We start from the raw sequence: 20,216 nt of genomic DNA on the forward strand, positions 1-20,216 counted from the left end.
CACTCAATGGTTTTCGAGTGACTGACTGAATAAATGCATTCTCATATAGTTTGATGCCCACTGAATGCTAGCTGAAACTGGGGTCATTGTCATTGCTGTGGTTATTGATGACAGTCATGGACAGATGGCAGCAGAGCTGGTAACAGCTGCCAACTAAGCACCAGGCATTTTCTACCACCATGTGCTGTTTCTGAGAGTAGATTCAGGAAACTGGGGATGAACTGTAATCACTGATTCATTCAACAAACATTTAGGCATTGTTAGATGAAGTGCAAAAGTGAGTAAGACAGTCTCTGCTTTTGAGGGGTTTATAGTTTAGTTGGGGTAACAGACCTAAAAACATGAAGTCACTGACATGTCAGAGGCTGTATAAATTTGCTAGGCCTGCCATAACAGAGTACCACAAACTGAATGGCTTAGAAAAACAGAATTTTACTATCTCACCATTCTGCAGGCTAGAAGTTCAAGACCAAGGTGTCAGCAGGGCCATTCCTCTCTGCTCAGCTCAAACATCACTTTCCTTGAAAAGCTTTCTGGAATTAGCCAGGTTCCCCTGTTAATTATTCTCTTGGTGTACTCTACTCCTCCCCTCTGGCGGAGCCGGAGAGGGATCTGCTCCAGGCCTCTCCCCTACTTCTGGTAGTTCCTTGGCTTGTGGCAACCTCAACTCTAATCTTCACACGGCCTGCTCCCTGTGCATGTCTGTCTCTGTGCCCAGATTTCTCCCTTTGTATAAGGACACAAGTCCTATGGGATTAGAGCTCACCCTCATGACCTCATGTTAACTTGATAACATTTATAAAGACCTTATCTCCAGATAAGGTCACATAAGGCACCAGGGGTTAGGATTCCAGCTTATCTTTTGGGGGGACACGATTCAACCCAGAACAGAGGCATGCTGGGAGGCCTGCCAGTGATCCATCGGAGCAGCAGGAGGAAATCATCCAGCGAGGTGAAAGACAGGGGAGGGGAAGAAAAGGTTTCTCAGAGCGGGTAAACCTTGGGCTGAGTCTTTAAGGGTGAATAGGTATTTCAAGCAGCCCAGGATAGAGGTGAGGGTGAGGCCATAGGTGTGGAGGGGGTAGGATAGGTGGGCAGGAACCAGATCATAAAACACATGATGAAACCACTGTTGGTTCTGAATGTCCCCAGTTCCTCAAGCCCTCGGGCATGATCCTTTCATTCAATATTCAAATGGAAAAGCTGAAACAGCCATGCCACCAACAGCGGGAAGCCCAGTATCCCTGAGGATTTGGTGTGGTTCTAGGGGTAAGGCGAGGCGGTGCTCTCCCGGCTCTGGGCTCTGTGGCCCTGGTCCTCTGTCCCTCGCTGCTCTCAGCTCTGCTGCTGCAGTCGGCCCCTGAAGTCTGTCCTCTGCATCTTCCTTTCTGGGCAGCAACTCACTTCCTCCATTCCCCAAAACACCAGTAACGTCCAAGTGCTGGAATGGCCAGCTCACACTGCAGGCTTGAGAGAGTCAAAGAAGGCCACAGCACAGACAGAAAACCACTTACAGTTAAACACTGACCGTGGCGGCCCCAACTTGCATAGGCCACCTCCACCATAGGAAGGTTCTTACCAGCCAGCTTTATCTTCTTAAGCACCTGTGACCTCCACCTCCTCTGTCTCACCAGTTACAATCTCCTAGAAGCTTTTAAAAAGACCAATTCCCAGGTCAGGCGCAGTGGCTCACACCTGTAATCCCAGCACTTTGGGAGGCCGAGGCGAGCGGATCACCTGCGTCGGGAGTTCAAGACCAGCCTGACCAACATGGAGAAAACCTGCCTCTACTAAAAATACAAGATTAGCTGGGCATGGTGGCGCATGCCTGTAATCCTAGCTAGTCAGGAGGCTGAGGCAGGAGAATCTCTTGAAGCCGGGAGGTGGAGGTTGTGGTGAGCCGATATCATGCTATTGCACTCCAGCCTGGGCAACAAGAGCGAGATGCTGCCAAAAAAAAAAAAAAAAAAAAAAAAAAAAAAAAATTCCCAGTACTCATCTCAAATCATTTTAGTCTGAATCTATGAAAGTGGGGCCAGCTAGGCATGCATGTGAAAACTCCCAAGTAATTCTAGAGAATACTACTCTGAAGCTAGACCTTCCTCACATCTCCCCATCCCCACTGTTCTGGCAGCAAGGAAAGCTCTAGTTCCTTACTGTATAGAGCAATTCCTCTCTCTCTCTGTCTCTCTTTCTCTCTGTCTCTCTCACTTGTTCTCACTTATCCAAGCCTAAGCATATAGGCCATACCTCCTCAAAAATATAAAATCCATCACAGTGTTTTCCTAAATAACAGAATTCTTTTTTTTTTTGAGATGGAGTCTCGCTCTGTCACCCAGACTTGAGTGCAGTAGTGCAATCTCGGCTCACTGAAACCTCCATCTCCCAGGTTCAAGCTATTCATCTGCCGCAGCCTCCCGAGTAGCTGAGATTACAGGTGCCCACCACCACGCCAGGCTAATTTTTGTAATTTTAGTAGTGATGGGGTTTTGCCATGTTGGCCCGGCTGGTCTCAAACTCCTGACCTCAAGTGGTCTGCCCACCTCAGCCTCCCAAAGTGCTGGAATTACAGGTGTGACCCACCACACCCAGCCAGAATTATTTTTCTTTAAAATGAATTGTATCTCTCCCCTAAAAGGGAAAAATTATAACTCTCAGCTTTCATTTTAAATACCATATTTTAGTGACTTTCAGATTTGAATATTTTTCATATTTTAGTCTATTTGAAATTGGATGTGTTTTATGATCAATGGGATATCATAGTTTCATCGACAGTGTTATTTAGCACTTCACATAATAAAACACCTTACAGCTATAAGGGGATTTGATTTGATGAAATCATGTAGTAATAATTTTTTTATTTTTCCTGTCATAAAGGCAAGTCTTGCCAAGGAGTTTGGACTTTATACTCCAAGTAATAAGAGGCCGTCAAGGGATTTTAAAGGAAGGAGCGACATGGCAAAGTTTTGCTTCCAAGAACCTCTTCGTCTCATGCCAATGGGAATAAAGTAGGGATTCTTCTCACTGAGCTGGAATAACCTGCTTAGGGGTTAAAGGATCCAAACTTGCTTCCTTTGGGGCATGAAGGTTCAGTTCCTCGTGTTAAGGCCACGTGTCACTGTGGTTCAGACACCAGCTCTCTCCCAAGAGACCCCAGGAGACCGCATTCATTGCCTTAATGATTTCTCCACTTGAGGAGCCTGCTCTCCTGCAGGCCAGGAGACCTGTTTGTTGGCACTTCTCACCTGGTCCTTCTTGCCCAGGAAACCAGGCATTAACCAGGCACCCCTGAGAGGCCGATATATAACTACAGGAGGCCCATTTATTCACTTACAAAGAGAAGTTAAGCTGGCAAGCAGACAGAACACTCTAGTAGGGAGATCAGTCCATTCTCTCCCTGGAGGCAAATTACTGGAGAAGCCAAGTTATAACCAGAAAGCCAATTTATTCATTTATAATGAGAAAATCAGCTTTCGAGAGTACTGGAAGTTCACACAAGCCAGAGCACTTTGTTCTTTCCCTGTTGAAAATCGAATACCCAAGAAGCCAAATTATCCAGAAGAGCGAGCAAGGAATTGTGGCAAAGGTTGAATAGAAGACCTATCTCTCGGCTGAATTGCTCAAAGCGCTCTTACCCACTAGAGGGGTTGCTTTGCCTGGCAAACCTCTTTGCTCAGGTCTGCTTGCCAAGCTTTCTTCTTGCCTGGACACTGAATGGACAGGCCTTGCCAGCATTTGCCCCTGAGACTTGTCATTTTCCAAGCTGCCATGGCTGGTCAGCTTCCTTCTCTTACAATGGGGTCTCCTTCCCCTAAAAGTAATTGAGGCTTGGTTTACTTCCTTAGAGTCTCAATCAAACCCAGTCTAATCTATTCAAGAACACACTTAAACACAATCTCTTAGATTTTTCCCACAAACGGTTTATCCTAACCAGTGTATGTGTGTTTTATTGCTTAATCCCTTACAAATTTTTATTTATTTATTTATTTATTTATTTATTTATTTATTTATTTATTTAGAGACACGGTCTCACTCTGTCACCCAGGATGAGTGCAGTGGCATGATCATGGCTCACTGCAGCCTCAAACTCCCAGGCTCAATAAATTCTGACACCTCAGCCTCCCGAGCAGCTGGGACTACAGGTGTGTGTCACCACGCCTAGCTAATTTTTTTTCTTTTTCTTTTCTTTTTTTTTTTTTTTTTGTAGAGACAGGTCTTGCTGTGTTTTTCAGGCTGGTCTCAAACTCCTTGATAAAAGCAATCTTCCTACCTCAGCCTCCCAAAGTGTTGAGATTACAGGTGGGAGCCACCACTCTTGGCCTACAAATTTACTTACAAATTCTCTGGGACTCCAGGCAGTCATTTTCTTAAGACAAGCAACAAGAGGAAATGAGCTCTGTTGAATAAGAAACTGAATTCCCCTTTGACACTCTGGGCATGGAAACCCTCCCTTCTCCAAAGGGCTGGAGTAACCCTCAGGGGCTTGTCCCCCAAGGCCCTATGAATGAAGCTGGATTTAGGTACATGGGCGGGAGGGAGAGCCTCAAACCATGGGTGGATTTGGTTTGATATGCATTGCAAGTTCGTCCTATCAGAGGGTGGAGAATACAGACCTTGAAGCCACACACAGCTGGGTTCCAATCCCAGCTTTGCTGAAGATACAGCACTCAACATCTCTGAGCCTCATCTTTAAAATGGGTATGTCATACCTGTATCTCCCATAAAGGTGAAATTAAATAATAATGCACAACACTTGGCACATAATAATCATTATTCCTTCCTCTTACCCGTCTCAATTTTTCCCATTACAGGAAATTGTTCCACAAAACGCTGCGACCTCTAGAAAAATGCTCCTTCTCTCCACTCTGCCCACCGCCACCCACCCATGTATTTTAAAGTCAGTGAGAGAGGCCTAGCAAATTACATTTCTTTTCTTTTCTTTTCTTTTTTTACAATGTCTTACACCAAAATATTTACATTTGTGTATTTGATTCTAAGAAATAGGGGGTATAGAGGACAGATGATTGACCATGAGTTGGTACGTGTTGAAGCTGGATAATGAGTACAAGGGAATTCATTATATTATAGTCTGTACTTTGGGATATATTTGAAATTTTTTGTGTTAAGAATACTTTTTAAGGCTGGGCACAGAGGCTCACGCCTGTAATCCCAGGCGTGATTGGAAGGCTGAGGCACAAGAGTCGCTTGAGCCCAGGAAGCGGAAGTTGCAGGGAGCCGAGATCACGCCACTGCACTCCAGCCTGGGCAACACAGTAAGACTCTGTCTTAAAAAAAAAAAAAAAAAAAAAGGAAAGAAAAGAAACAAAGAATACTTTTAAGAGAAAAAAATCTTAATGGTAAGTTACTATATGCCAGACACTGGTCTAGGAGATGGGGTTTAAAAGAATAAGTCTAAGCTTGCCTTTGAGGAATTTAGTTTAATGGGAGAGAAAACTGTGTTAATGGTCCTTTCAAGCTGAGTGATGAGGGTGAGTGAAACTTTGTATTATGCAATGCTCACATATTCCACCCTGACGGAGTGCCAGTATGTCCGGCTACCAACGGTGGTGGCGTCCCCATGTGGCAAAAGTGTGAACACCACTTGCAAGTCACTCAGCCTTCCTGTATTGAACTGGAGAAACTCCACTAATTTACAGTGTGAGAAGCTTCTCTTTTCTTCAATATTTGCATATAAATGAGACTTGATTAAGATATTTTGGCACATTGCTTCAAATCTGTGGCGTAATTTAAATTTGCATAAAACTTGGCTGCTGAATTGTGATGATCTGTTTACTTCTCTAATAGGGTCCTCTTCCTCACCTCTTCTTTTCCCAATGGAGTAGAAGCAGAGAGGGCATGAAGGAGGGAGAATAGAAAGAAAGAAGGGAGGAAAGAAAAAAAGGGCCAGATTAGGCAGAAAGACTGTTTGCTCTTCTCCCTCTCCTACCTCCCCAATGTCAAAGTTATGTTATACGAGGTTTGACATTAGTGATCCTCTCTTTTGTGCTGTGCAGTAATTGACATATAAGTGACGTGAAACCCTCCTAATGACTGGCTTCCCCATCTTGGGCTTATCATTTCACTTTCCAGAACCTATATTATAGATTTCTCCATCTGTTATATAATATAGGAATAGCAGTACTGACCTGACCTCCCAAGGGTCATAGAAGGGTTACACCAGATAATGCAGGAGAAAGCCCTTTGAGCACAGTACAGCCAGAGACACATGTTAGGGGTGTTATTAGGACCACTGACATGGCATCCACAGCTGCCACTTCCTTATGACTCACTAGCCTCTTATATGAGCCCGCCTCACTATGAGGCCCTGAAGGGGGCTGAGCTAATGTTTGTAAACCACTTTAAAGAGGAGAAGGGCTTTAAAGCAGCTTGGAACACTTCCGATTAGATGACCTCTACAAGAGTACAAAGGAGAATAAATATGGACTTTCCTCTTCCTTTTAATTTTCTTTCAAAAAGGGAGACAACTAGCTCCCTCAGCAGTGTACACCACAGTGTTTGAGTTAGCCATGTGAGTACAGAAGAGTTTTCTGGGACAGGGTCATGAAAAAATATTACGGTTCTTTTTTTAATGAGAAAAGAAGTGCGTGCTTGTTTTTTAAAAATGCAAATGATATAGGAGTATAGAAAATAACAGGTAAGGCCGGGCACAGTGGCTCACGCCTGTAATCCCTGCACTTTGGGAGGCCAAGACAGGCGGATCACCTGAGGTCAGAAGTTTGACACCAGCCTGACCAACATAGAGAAACCCCATCTCTACTAAAAATACAAAATTAGCTGGGTATGGTGGCACATGCCTATAATCCCAGCTACTCGGGAGGCTGAGGCAGGAGAATCTCTTGAACTCAGGAGGCGGAGGTTGCGGTGAGCCAAGATCACACCATTGCACTCCAACCCAGGCAACAAGAACGAAACTCTGTCTCAAAAAACAAACCAAAAATAAAAAATAAAAAAAGCTGGGTGTGGTGGCTCACACCTGTAATCCTAGCACTTTGGGAGGCCGAGGCAGGTGAATCACGAAGTCAGAAGATCAAGACCATTCTGGCTAACATGGTGAAACCCCGTCTCTACTAAAAATACAAAAAATTAGCTGGGCGTGGTGGCAGGCACCTGTAGTCCCAGCTACTCAGGAGGCTGAGGGAGGAGAATGGCGTGAACCCGGGAGGTGGAGCTGGCAGTGAGCCGAGATCACACCACTGTACTCCAGCCTGGGCGACAGAGCGAGACTGTCTAAAAAAAAAAAGAAGGAAAGAAAAGAAAAGGTAAAAGCCCCATTTTTTCAAATATCACTTCACCCTTTCCCTAGAGGTAGCCACTGTTAACAGTATGGGAGTGTATTCTTCCAGTTTTTATGTAGATAGATAAATAGATCTTTCTGTGCATTCTGTCCTGCAATTTTCTTTTCTCACTTAACTCTAAATAGTAGTGTTTAAGAGTAGACTTTTACAAAGAAATTAAGAAGGAAATATAAATGTTTTACCAAGGGAACTACTCACTCAAATGTATTTCTTAATTTTGCAAGTAAGCCTTATTGTAAATAGGGAAAAGAAATAAAAGAGAAAATATATAATATTTTAAATAAAATCAAATGTGTTTCTTAAACCAAAACATGGAGTTGGAATGTTACCCTAGCTGCTGAGAGAAAATTATGCCCTGTACACATCCTTATCACGTTTGTCCACCCAAACTAGAATGCGAACTTCTCCAATGTAAGCAGTATTCCCTGGACCTAGCACAATGCCTGGCACAAAGAAATGTTTGCTGAGTGAATAAATGAATAAACAAATCAACCATGACCCTGGATTCTTGCAGAAGTTATCCATTAATTAGGCCAGGCACAGTGGCTCATGCCTGTAATCCCAGCACTTTGGGAGGCCAAGGCGGGCGGATCTCTTGAGGACAGGAGTTTGAGAACAGCCTGGCCAACATAGTGAAACCCCATCTCTACTAAAAATACAAAAAATGTTAGCCAGGCTTGGTGGCGTGCACCTGTAGTCTCAGCTACTCAGGAGGCTGAGGCACAAGAATCACTTGAACCCAGGAGGCAGACATTGCAGTTAGCTGAGATCGCGCCACTGCACTCCAGCCTGAGCAACACAGTGAGACTCTGTCTCAAAAAAATGAGTAAGTTCTCCATGAATTAATCTCTCCTGGGCCCCTTCTGTGCTTTATGGCATCTTGTTTTTAGCACTTTTACACATTATGTTATTTTGGTATCACAACAGCCCTTTAATTACGTTACACTTGGTATTTCATCTTGTCACTACTTTACAGATGGGCAAACTGAATCCTAATGAGGTGACAGAGCTGAGCCTAGAACCCGGGTATTTTCTGTTGCACCACTCTTTATATTCTCCATTGCCAGCCTCTGTGGTGTACAATGGTCAAAGGAAAATAGAATTAGTTTAGTTTCTACAGAGCTGAGAGCACGCTTGAGTTGGCGAGGGTAAATCCTCATCAGTTTGTGAGCTAGGAAGGCTACTTTAGGCCTGGAGCTGCATTGCTGGGCAGCAAACCTTATGAAGTCCTCTTGTTTGCAAATCCATCTTCTGCCATCTGCTGGATGAATTCAGTATTTCATTACTGCTCTTCCACCATCATAACAGTTTCCCTCTATTAAGGAACAACTTGGTGCCATGTAATTCCTATGTATAATTTCTATTACTCCTTAAAGCAGCCCTAAAAGGTAGGTCTAAGTTTTAGCCCCATTTTCAGATAAGGTAACTGAGGCTCACAATGTTTAGGTAACTCACACTCTGTGTGTTAGTCTCCTAGGGCTGCTGTAAGAAGTTGCCACAAACTTGGTGGCTTAAAACAACAAGAATTTATTTCATAGTTATGGAGGCCAGAAGTTTGAAATCAAGGTGTTGGCAGGGCCACACTCTTCCAAATGCTCTAAGGGAGGATCCTTCCTTGCCTCTTCCGGCTTCTGGTGGCTCCAGGCATTCCTTGACTTGGCTGAATAACTCCAGTCTCTGCTCCATCTTCATGCGGTCTTCTCCTCCTCTCTGGGTCTCTCCTCTGTGTTTCTCTTATAAAGATATTTGTCATTGGATTTAGGACCCACCAGAATAATCCAGGATGATCTCCTCTCGAGAGCCTTAAGTTAATTACATCTACAAAGACTCTTTTTCCAAGAGTCACATTCATAAGTTCCTAGAGTTAAGACATGGATGTATCTTTTTAGAGGCCACAATTTAACCCACTACAATATGTTAGACAGTCAATAAGTTATACAGCTGGCATGTAACCTCATGTCTATTGATTCCAAAGACTATGCTCTTAATCATTGCTAAGGGGATCTAGGTTTTTGCTAGCCTCACTTCTGTCTCCTCCACCCCTCAAGTCTGCCTTTCTAGGCACCCTCTTCTCTCCTTTTAGTGAACCTCCCTCCCCTTCCACTCTGCACACAAAAAAACTCCTTCCACCCTGAGACTGCCCCCTGGTGCTGCTTGTACAGGGTGTCCACATGATTTATCCAAATGAAGATATATTTGAGAATGCAAGAGAAAAAATGGGGGTTGATATTGTTTGGCTATGTCCCCACCCAAATCTCATCTTGAATTGTAGTTCCCATAATCCAGACGTGTCATGGGAGGAACCCAGTGGCAGGTAATTGAATCATGGGGATGGTTACCCCCATGCTGCTGTTCTCATGATAGTGAATGAGTTCTCATGAGATCTGATGGTTTTATAAGGGGTTTTTCCCCCTTTTGCTCAGCACTTCTTCTTGCTGCTGTCATGTGAAGAAGGACCTGTTTGCTTCCCCTTCCACCACGATTGTTAAGTTTCCTGAGGCCTCCCCAGCCACGCTGAACTGTGAGTCAATTAAACCTCTTTCTGGCCAGGCGTAGTGGCTCACACCTGTAATCCCAGCACTTTGGGAGGCCAAGGTGGGTGGATCACTTGAGGCCAGGAGTTCGAGACCAGCCTGGCCAACATGGTGAAACCCTGTCTCTACTAAAATTACAAAAATTAGCCAGGCATAGTGGTGCACACCTGTAATCCCAGCTACTCAGAGGCTGAGGCATGAGAATCACTTGAACTCAGGAGGCGGAGGTTGCAGTGAGTTAAGATTGCACCACTGTACTCCAGCCTGGGCGACAGAGTGAGACTCTGTCTCAAAACAAAAACAAAAGCAAAAACACCTCTTTTCTTTATAACTTACCCAGTCTCAGGTATGTCTTTATTAGCAGCGTGAGAACAGACTAATACATGAGTCAATGATTGTCCTGTGACAACAGGTTTAAAGTGGGAGAGTGCCAAGCAAACCTGGATGCAGGGAGTCCCTATCATTGCCTCCCACGGCTGCGCTCTTCTGCTGGCTTCCCCAAGACTCCAAAACTTTTCTTGTACTTCTGTAGTAAATCCCCTTTCCATGGTGCATCCCTACCCAAAATGTGATCAGGAGACTATGAGTCCCACCAGAAATCTAATAAATAATTGCTGCATTTATTTATTTATTTATTTATTTATTGAGACGGAGTTTCACTCTTGTTGCCCAGGCTGAAGTGCGATGGTGTGATCTCTGTTCACCACAACCTCTGCCTCCTGGGTTCAAGCAATTCTCCTGCCTCAGCCTCCCAAGGAGCTGGGATTACAGGCGTGAGCCACCGTGCCCAGCCCATTTTTTAAATATTTGTTAAACTTTTGGAAGACTGTGTGCCGCTAATCACTGGAACACAATCCCTACCCTGAAGGAGTTTACAGACTAGTAGGCAAGTTGGGCCAACAGATATAGATGACAAAAGTTTAGAAAAACCTTACCAGTTATTGAGCAAAGATCTCTGGCTGCTGCTTGAAGGAAATAGTTGGTGCCTTCGAAAAGACTCTTCAGGGAAAAGGGGAAGGGAAATGGCATTAACATAGGGTATTCCAGAAATTCTACTTGCATTGTTTCATGCTGTTGTCATGATCCTATGAGGAAGATATGGGTCCACAGTTTGTTGTCTGAAATCTTTGGGGCCAGGTGTGTTTTGAAACTCAAAATTGTATACATTTTTAAGAAAAAAAATGTTACAAGTATAACATAGTACGTGCCACCCCTAGCAGGGTCTGGGGTTGTACTCCAGTTATTAAACTAATACTTTAATAATTGTGTAGCAAAACATGTAGATTAACATTAAATAAAATAAACACTGACTATAAAAAGCCACATGAAAGGGTTTTATGAATAAATTAGTTCAGGTCAATTAGATTTCATCACCAAAGTAGTTAAAAATAGAATATCAGTTTCCAGGCCAGGTGCAGTGGTTCACATCTGTAATCCCAGCATTTTGGGAGGCCGAGGCGGGTGGATCACCTGAAGTCAGGAGTTCGAGACCAGCCTGGCCAAGATGGTGAAACCCCGTTTCTACTTAAAATACAAAAAATTAGCCAGGTGTGGTGGTACGCACCTGTAATCCAGCTACTCAGGAGGCTGAGACAGGAGAATTGCTTGAACCCGGGAGGCAGAGGTTGCAGTGAGCTGAGATCGTGCCATTGCACTCCAGCCTGGGGGACAAGAACGAGACTTCATCTCAAAAAAATAAAAAATAAAAGAATAGAACATCAGTTTCCAAAACTTTTGGATTTGAAGATTGTAGAGTTTTATTATTTGCTCCAATTTGTAGACAAAGAAACTGAGTCTCAGAAAAGAAACTTGCCCAAGATACACAATGAGTAACTGATGCAGCTGGACTTGGAGTGAGCCTCAAGTTAATTACAACTATAAAGATCCTTTTTCCAAAGAAGGTCACATTCACAAGTCTGCCTGGCTCACCCACAGCATCATTCTGTTTTAATTTTTGATTCAGATAAGTTACCTGAGCCCTACCAAGCTCCGAGGAATATCATGACTTTTGAAATAATATTGGCTGTTCCAGTCCCACTTGTCTTTGTAGAAACACTCAAATCAAAGCTTTAAATCAACGCGGCCCAGGACAGCTTTGAGTGCAGCCCAACACAAATTTGTAAACTTTCTTAAAACATTATTAGATATTTTTTGCAATTTTTTTTTTAGCTCATCAGCTATTGAAAGTATTAGTGTATTTTATGTGTGGCCTGAGACAATTCTGCCAGTGTGGCCCAAGGAAGCCAAAAGATTAGACACCCCTGCTTTAAACCCTGTGAACATGAATAATCTTTTTGTCTACCCATATTTGTGACATGCCTTTTTGAGACATTTGTTAGTGTAAATCAGTGCTTTCAGGCAGCAGGGGGACAGTTCTTATTTGTGAACTTGGAAGAGACTTTTAATTAAAAAGTTATGTAGATGACAATACAGGCAGAGTTGCTTAGAAAGCAAAACCAGACAACTCCTCTTTGTTGACCTACTTCAAACACACGTGTGATTACTTAACTTTATAAAAAGAAAGTCCCCAAGAGAGTAATAATTATTCCTAATAACACCTTTAAAAGAAATGGTCTGGGCTGCTCTGCCTATGGAGTAGCCATTCTTTTTATTCCTTTACTTTCTTAATAAACTTGCTCTCACTTCAAAAAATTAATAAATAAATGCTCTAAGAGAAATGGAAAAAAAAACTCAATCCAAGAATAGCTTAAAATATTGGCTTCCTCAATTGATACTGCAGATTCATGCTCCCAGCACACCCCCTGGCCAACACTACCACCCCACTCTCACACACACGATGTGTATTGTGAGGATGGTGAAGCTTGGTTAAAATTTGTTCTTTCTTTTTCCTTTGCTGAAAGCTGAAGTGCTGGCAGGATGCAGTGGCTTATGCGTGTAATCCCAGCACTTTGGGACACCAAGGCAGGAGGATCACTTGAGCCCAGGAGTTCAAGACCAGCCTGGGCAACATAGCAAGACCCTGTCTCTGAGAATAATAATAATAATAAATTAGCCAGGCGTGGTGGCAACCACCTGTGGTCCCAGCTACTCAGGAGGTTGAGTCCAGGAAGTCAAGGCTGCAGTATGCCATGATCGTGCCACTGCACTCCAGCCTGGGCAACAGAGTGAGACCCTGTCTAAAAAATAAAAAAAATAAAAAAAGAAAGAAAAGTTGGAGTGCTGAACTCTATTGCACATTGCTAATCCCCGGTTAGAGTCAGCAGGCCTAGGATTGTCTTGTCCAGTTTAATTCATAACTTATCACCACTTTTTGGGTCCCAGGGTAGAGAATTCATTCCAGGCCAACTTAGATGGCAGTAGTTAAGCCTTTCAGCCTGTCTTCACTACTAGGTTTTTATCATTGTTTTGTCTCGACACAAAAGACGTCATACTCATAAAATTCCCATAACAGATTAGTTTTGTGTATTCTTCACACTTCAGCAAGGAGGAACAAAATAACAGCTTACCTAAAATAATTCCAGAATTTTCCATTCAAATTATGATTTTATGGATTGAGAAGTTACTATGTGCCATGCTGTGTGATTTATCTTGGGAGAATATAAGTGATCAGAATGCAGCTTTCAGGACTGTACTATACAGTATGCAAATAATAATAAATACCTATGTAGTATTTTCATGTGCCTGGCACCATTCTAGGTGCATAACATATATAATCCTCTCATTGTAAGCCACACAACAACTCTGAGGCAGATTCCTGTGTTAGACTATCTCACACATGAGGAAATTGAGACCCAGAGAGGTTAAAGAACTTGTCAAGATCACACAGCTGGCAAGTAGTGGAGATGGAATTTTGTTTGACACACTCAGGCCCCAAAGTCCATGTTCTTCCCTTCTATAATGGGAACATTACCTCTTTAGGGACAGGATATGTGTCTTATTTGTCCCTGTATCCCCGCTTCCAGCACTGTACCTGGCAGAAAAAGATCTTAATACACAGTTGAGGAGGAAGGAAAAGAGAAAGTAAGAGAAAGGAAAGAAGAGAGGAGGGACGGAGGGAGAAAGATACTAGTTTCAGGGACACACTCATACAGTGCTCCATGGAAATGAAGTCCAGGGCCCGTTTAGTAGCGACTGCATTTTTCTGAGAGAGAAGAATTGATGGATAGATCTGTGAAGGTTCATTTTTGTGAGCTGTCAGACTTTGTGCTGTAACCCCACAAAGGGAGAAACAGGGTTTTGTCCCTTGACATAAAAGATGTCATACTCTGGCCGGGCGCGGTGGCTCACGCCTGTAATCCCAGCACTTTGGGAGGCCAAGGCGGGCAGATCACGAGGTCAGGAGATCAAGACCATCCTGGCTAACACGGTGAAACCCCGTCTCTACTAAAAAAATACAAAAAATTAGCTGGGCGTGGTGGCAGGCGCCTGTGGTCCCAGCTACTTAGGAGGCTGAGGCAGGAGAATGGCGCGAACCCGGGAGGCGGAGCTTGCAGTGAGCCGAGATCGCGCCATTGCACCCCAGCCGGGACGACAGAGTAAGACTCCGTCTCAAAAAAAAAAAAAAAGATGTCATACTCACCAATGTCCCAAGATCAAAGATCAGAGCTTATCAGAATCTGCTCAAGATTCTTTCTTCTTTTCTCTCCCTCCCTCCCCCTCTCCCTCTCCCTCTCTCTTTTTCTTTTCTCTTTTCTTTTCTTTTCTCTTCCTTCCTTCCTTCCTTCCTTTCTTTCTTTCTCCTTCCTTCCTTCTTTTTGAAGAAGCTTCGTGGATCACGACCCTAATAGCAGGAGTAAAAGGCTCTACACTGAGTAGGGGCGCAATTTGCGGGACGCGGGAGCAGAGCTAGGTGGAGAACAATCATTCCACTGGGCCCATTCTCCAATTGTACAGTATTTTCTAATTTTTTTTTTTTTAAGTCAGGGTCTCACTCTGTCCCCTAGGCTGGAGTCCAGTGGCATGATCTTAGCTCACTACAACCACTGTCTTGGGGCTCAAGCCATCCTCCCACCTCAGCCTCCTGAGTAGCTAGGACTACAGGCGTGCACCACCATACCCGGCTAATTTTTGTATTTGTTGTAAAGACGAGATTTCACCATGTTGGCCAGGCTGGTCTCAAACTCCTAAGCTCAAGTGATCCTCCTGCCTGTGCCTCCCAAAGTGCTGGGATTACAGGCATGAGCCACCGCTCCTGGGCTTCTAATATTTTAAAACATTTTGACCTCAAAATTGTGAAGACTATGCTGATACAATGTAAAAGCCAAGCTGTGAGGTGTGGAGAAAAGGTAAGGAAAACAACTGGCCCACTTCTCCCTCAGGTCTCCAGAATATCTGTCATACCTCATTAACGGTACTTGTTTAGATCCACCTCTCCTACTGACCCATGTTCCTGAGATGCAAGGACCTTATTACTCATCCTTAGTTTAGCGTAAGTGGTTAAACAGGAAGCCTGGGAAGTCAGATTACCCGAGATAACATTAAGACTTTTTCCCTTACTGCGTGGCATTAGTCAACTTACTTAACCTCTCTGAGCCTCTGTTTGCTTATACATTAAATAGAACATAATAATGTTTTCCATAAGGGAATGTCTCCAGTCCCTGAGCAAAAATCTCTAGCATCCTTAAAGGAGGAAGTTGTAGCTGAGAAAAGACTTACTGAAGGAAAGGGAAAGGAAATGCCACTGACCTAGAGTTCTGCATGCTTTTTTCATGTAATCTTGATGATTGAGAGATTTATGTGTATTGTTCAGCACAGTGCCTGGCTCATAATGCACATGACAAAGACAGCTATATTTCCTAGTATCTGTGCTCTCCTTTCTTTGGTAATAATGTCACTAAAATTTTAGTGGGGTGTGTGTCTAGTTTTAGAAAGATAGAACCTGGGCAGCCTAGCAAAACTTCATCTCTACAAAAAATTTAAAAATTAGCCAGGAGTGGTGGTGTGTGCCTGGGGTCCTAGCTACTCAGGAAGCTGGGGCAGGAGGATCGCTTAAGCCCAGGAGTTCAAGGTTACAGTGAGCTCTGATCACACCACTTCACTCTAGCCTGAGTTACAGAGCAAGGCCCTTTCTCCAGAAAAATAAAGAAAGATGGCCAGGGAGTACTGCAAGGAAATGGTGAGGTGCATGTGGCTGTGGCTAGAGGCAGGTATTTACTTAGAGAGACCATTGCCATGATCAAGTGGGGAGGAATGGTCTACACTCAGTGGGAGAGGCATGGTGAGCACTAGGGTGCCTCTGTGTTAGTCAGCTAGAATCTATGAATGCCACAGGGAGATAGGAAAGCGGGCAGAGAGGGAGAAGGAAGAGAGAGGACACCCAGATTTTCAGCATGGTGACTAAGTCATGGTGACATAATTCACTGAACTGGAGGAGGAACTAGTTTGGGAGGCAAGTGATGAGTGTCACTGAGGACATGTTGGGGTGGAGGGGCCCAGCATGTGTCCCATCCAGATGTCCAGCGGTGTTCCTTTGCTCATCACCTCTGTGGAGTGGCATTTCATCATCAATGAGTCCCGAAAAAGGGTTTTGCAAAGAGCGCTCAAATGTTCTGTGCCTGGGAGATCAAAACAACCCCGCAGAGACAGCAAAAACATGCCCAGCCCACAGAAGCCCTCAAGCTGCCTCCCTGCCCTTTCTGGTTTGCTTCCCAAGCCTGCAGCTCAGACAGCCTCACCCCATCCAGGATCCCTGCCTGGGTAGGAGACAAAAGGTGTGTATCCACAGCACAGAACGACCTACTGTATCCACCCAGTCAGCAATGGTTTCTATGAAACATTTGATCACAGGGTGCAGGGGTTTTTGTTTGCTTTCCTTCCACTGGATAATCGTTTCAGTGACAATAGCTAATGGCTGTGATTGTGTCAAACGTTAATGATAGTTATTTCCCTGTTGAAATTCCGCCCCCTGCAGACACTTCCCTGAAATTCTATTTTGCACCAACTCTGTGTTGGCTCGCCTAGGTCTTGTAAAGCTAAGAAAGACCGGAAGCAAGTCTGCCACCTTGACCTCAGACAAGGGGAGGTCAAACTGCAAAAATGGATAAATGTCTTTCTCAGTAAGGAGTTTTAAGGAGGAGCCCACAGTCTTGGAGACCCAGCCCAGCATTTAACCAATGCTTGATAATGCCTGTTACTACACTAAATCCTTTGTATGTGTTATCTCATTTAACCCTTAATACTAAACAACAGGCAAGGAAAATGAGGCTCAGAGAGGGTAAGAAATTTGCCTAACACCACATAGCTAGTAAATGATGGAGATGGCATTTTAAATCGAACCTGTCTTACTCTAGTTGCCAGTGCTTAACCATCAGTCCTGCATTTCACATCCCTGGTGATATGATCACAATCTACCTTGCTGTAATTTAAGTCCAGGTTTTCTAACGCAGTTTGCCCTATTTGGTACTTGCTGTTCTTCAGATGTGGGCTCCCTGTTTTACCAAAAGGAATGTGCATGGTTTCCTATCATCCACCCAGTGCTAGAAGAGCAGAAGTCTTGGCCATGAAGAAACTCAGTAGTGGTGTCTCTGGATCTACTTGCTTCTAGAACTGATCAGTGGGGTAAACAGTGGTGACCAGTCTTGCTGGCCCTGCAAAAAGACGCTGCCTGGTGGAGCTGTTCCTGCAGGTGACCACTTCACCAACAAGTGTAGTGCTTCTCTAACAGTGGGCATAATGGTCTTAAGAACAGAAAAGCAGCCGTGTGCAGTAGGTGGTTCATGCCTGTCATCCTAGCACTTTGGGAGGCCAAGGCAGGATGATAGCTTTAGCCCAGGAGTTCAAGCCCAGCCTGGGCCACATAGTGAGACCCCATGTCTGTTTTATTATTAAATATATACATATATATTTTTTAAATTTACCCATATTCAGTGCACAATTCAACAATTTTTAGTAAATTTACCAAGTTGTGCAATCAGATAGAAGAACAATTTTGAATCTCCTTGCATCCTACCACTAAAACATTCACAACAGCTAGGTTAGCAAAACCAAAAACCCATGGCCAACAACTACAACAAACCCTAGCAACCAGATTCTCCTTGAGCTCCAAAATTTGAGCGAGTGGAAACAAGCTACCTGTAATTGCATGGCCTACACGGCATCAAGGAGATGGAAGGTAAAGGGACTCGTGATATCCGTAAGAACTGAATGACCCCAAATCACCAAAGGAACTCACTGGAAAGTTCAGTGGGCCACTGGAGAACAGCAGCAAAGCTGGCATTGAGAAGAAATGTGGTCACATGGAGACTAGGGAAACCTCTGGCCACGCTGGAGTGGCCTAGAGGTCTGGGCCCTGTGAACTCTCAAACAAACCAAACCAAACCAAACCATCTTTCTAGGACAAAGCTCCACCCTGAGGAGAAAAGCCCGGGCATAAAATCCAAACTGAGCAAGATAGGAACAACAAGGCCATAGAAAAGAGGATTTCTCTCAGGTGGCTGGGCATGGTGGCTCATGCCTGTAATCTCAGCACTTTGGGAAGCTGAGACGGGCGGATCACTTGAGCTCAGGAGTTCGAGATCAGCCTGAGCAACATGGCGAAACCCCGTCTCTACCAAAAATACAAAAATTTAGCTGGTCATGGTTGCTGGCATCAGTGGTCCTAGCTATTTGGGAGGCTGAGGTGGAAGGATTGCTAGAGCCCAGGGGCTGGAGGTTGCAGTGAGCCGAGATCGTGCCTCTGCACTGCACCCTGGGCAACAGTGAGACTCCATCTCAAAAACAAAAAAGAAAGAAAAAAGGAAGGAAGGAAGGAAGGAAGGAAGGAAGGAAGGAAGGAAGGAAAGAAGGAAGGAAGGAGAGAAAGAAAGAAAAGGGGTCAGAGTAAAAGGCGGGAGGAGAGCAAGGAAGAGGAACTGTTTCGCAGTGGGCAGGTGTGTTTATGCAAACCTACCCCAGATGGCCGCAGACAAGCTGGTGGGTCCCCGTGCCATTACCCCCAGACTCAGGGGTTATAAACCGTAGGGGAATGATACACATGCTTCTGCAGGAATAGGTAGGAATTTGCCCTAAGGGCAGGATTTGCAGTAAGTCCATGCTCTTACACAAGGAACAACACATAAACTGGAAATTTCAGCAGCCTTCCTGGAACTGAGGTTAATCAGAAGCTAACATAGTGAGTTAGCATCCAAGATGGACTTGCTTCAGCCTTTACCCTCCACCCCCATAATCTGGCTCTTACAATCCCATGTGTCCTCTTTCACTATGGCCCCTGAGCCTTTAGGGAGGGTGCTTGATATGGTATAGCTTAAACAGCAGTGCCTTGGCAATGGAAAACAGATCAGGCCCAGTAGGATTCCAAATGGAATAGATTCACAGCCTGTTGAATCATCTCTAGTCTTCAGAATACCATGACTTCAGTTTTCTTGGAAGAAGTAGAACAATGAGAGATATGTACAATTAATAATTTGGGCCAGGTGTGGTGGCATATGCCTGTAATCCTAGCATTTTGGGAGGCAGAGGTGGGTGGATCACCTGAGGTCAGGAGTTTGAGACCAGCCTGGCCAACATGGTAAAACCCCATCTCTATTAAAAATACAAAAATTAGCCAGGCATGGTGGTGGCCATCTGGAATCCCAGCTACTGGGGAGGCTGAGGCAGGAGAATTGCTTGAACTTGGGAGGTGGAGGCTGCAGTGAGCCAAGATGGTGCCACTGCACTCCAGCCTGGGTGACAGACAGTAGAAATACAAGGCTGGGAGTGGTGGCTCACCAAGGTGGGCAGATCACTTGAAGTCAGGAGTTCGAGATCAACCTGAGCAATATAACAAAGCACCATCTCTACTAAAAATACAAAAATTAGCTGGGTGTGGTGGCACACACCTGTAATCCCAGCTACTTGGGAAGCTGAGGTGGGAGGAACTTTAAGACCGGGAGGTGGAGTTTGCCAGAGGTTGCTGTGAGTCAACATCATGCCACTGCACTCTAGCCTGGGCAACAAAGCGAGACTCTGTCTCAAAAAGAAATGTAATGCACACAAGAATTACAATCAAAAGAGAATTTGTAGACCAGGCATGGTGGCTCACAACTGTAATCCAAGCACTTGGGGAGGCCAAGAAGGGAGAATTGCTTGAAGCCAGAAGTTTTGATACCAGCCTGGACTAAAAAGCAAGAATGTCTCTACAAAAAATTTAAAACACAATAAAATTAGACAAGCATGGTGGTGCACACCCTGTAGTCCTGGCTACTCAGGAGACTGGGGCAAGAGGATCACTTGAGGCCAGCAGTTTTAGGCCATAGTGAGCTATAATTGCAACATTGCACTCCAGCCTGTGCAACTAAGCAAGACTATGCCTCTGAACAATAAAAATAAAAATAAAAAATTTAATAAAAAATAGAATTTGTAGCCGGGCCTGGTGGTGTACACCTGTAATCCTAGCTACTTGGGAGTCTGAAGCAGGAGAATGGCTTGA

General features: G+C 44.4%; 1 long non-coding RNA gene across 2 annotated transcripts; it reads right to left on the reverse strand.

The window, feature by feature from the left end:
• Positions 1-8,275: 8,275 nt before the first annotated feature.
• On the reverse strand, positions 8,276-18,770 carry LOC129524568 (uncharacterized). Of its 2 annotated transcripts, XR_008668390.1 has the most exons (5): positions 18,699-18,770; positions 13,722-13,781; positions 11,415-11,511; positions 10,786-10,849; positions 8,276-9,049 (listed from the first exon to the last, which is right to left on the reverse strand). It is a non-coding gene; the product is annotated as an uncharacterized lncRNA (long non-coding RNA). The 2 variants fall into 2 exon arrangements; XR_008668391.1 differs by lacking the exon at positions 13,722-13,781.
• Between the last annotated feature and the right edge of the window lie 1,446 nt (positions 18,771-20,216).

This window comes from Gorilla gorilla, chromosome 1 (genome assembly GCF_029281585.2).
Source record: "Gorilla gorilla gorilla isolate KB3781 chromosome 1, NHGRI_mGorGor1-v2.1_pri, whole genome shotgun sequence".
Classification (NCBI taxonomy): Eukaryota; Metazoa; Chordata; class Mammalia; order Primates; family Hominidae; genus Gorilla; species Gorilla gorilla.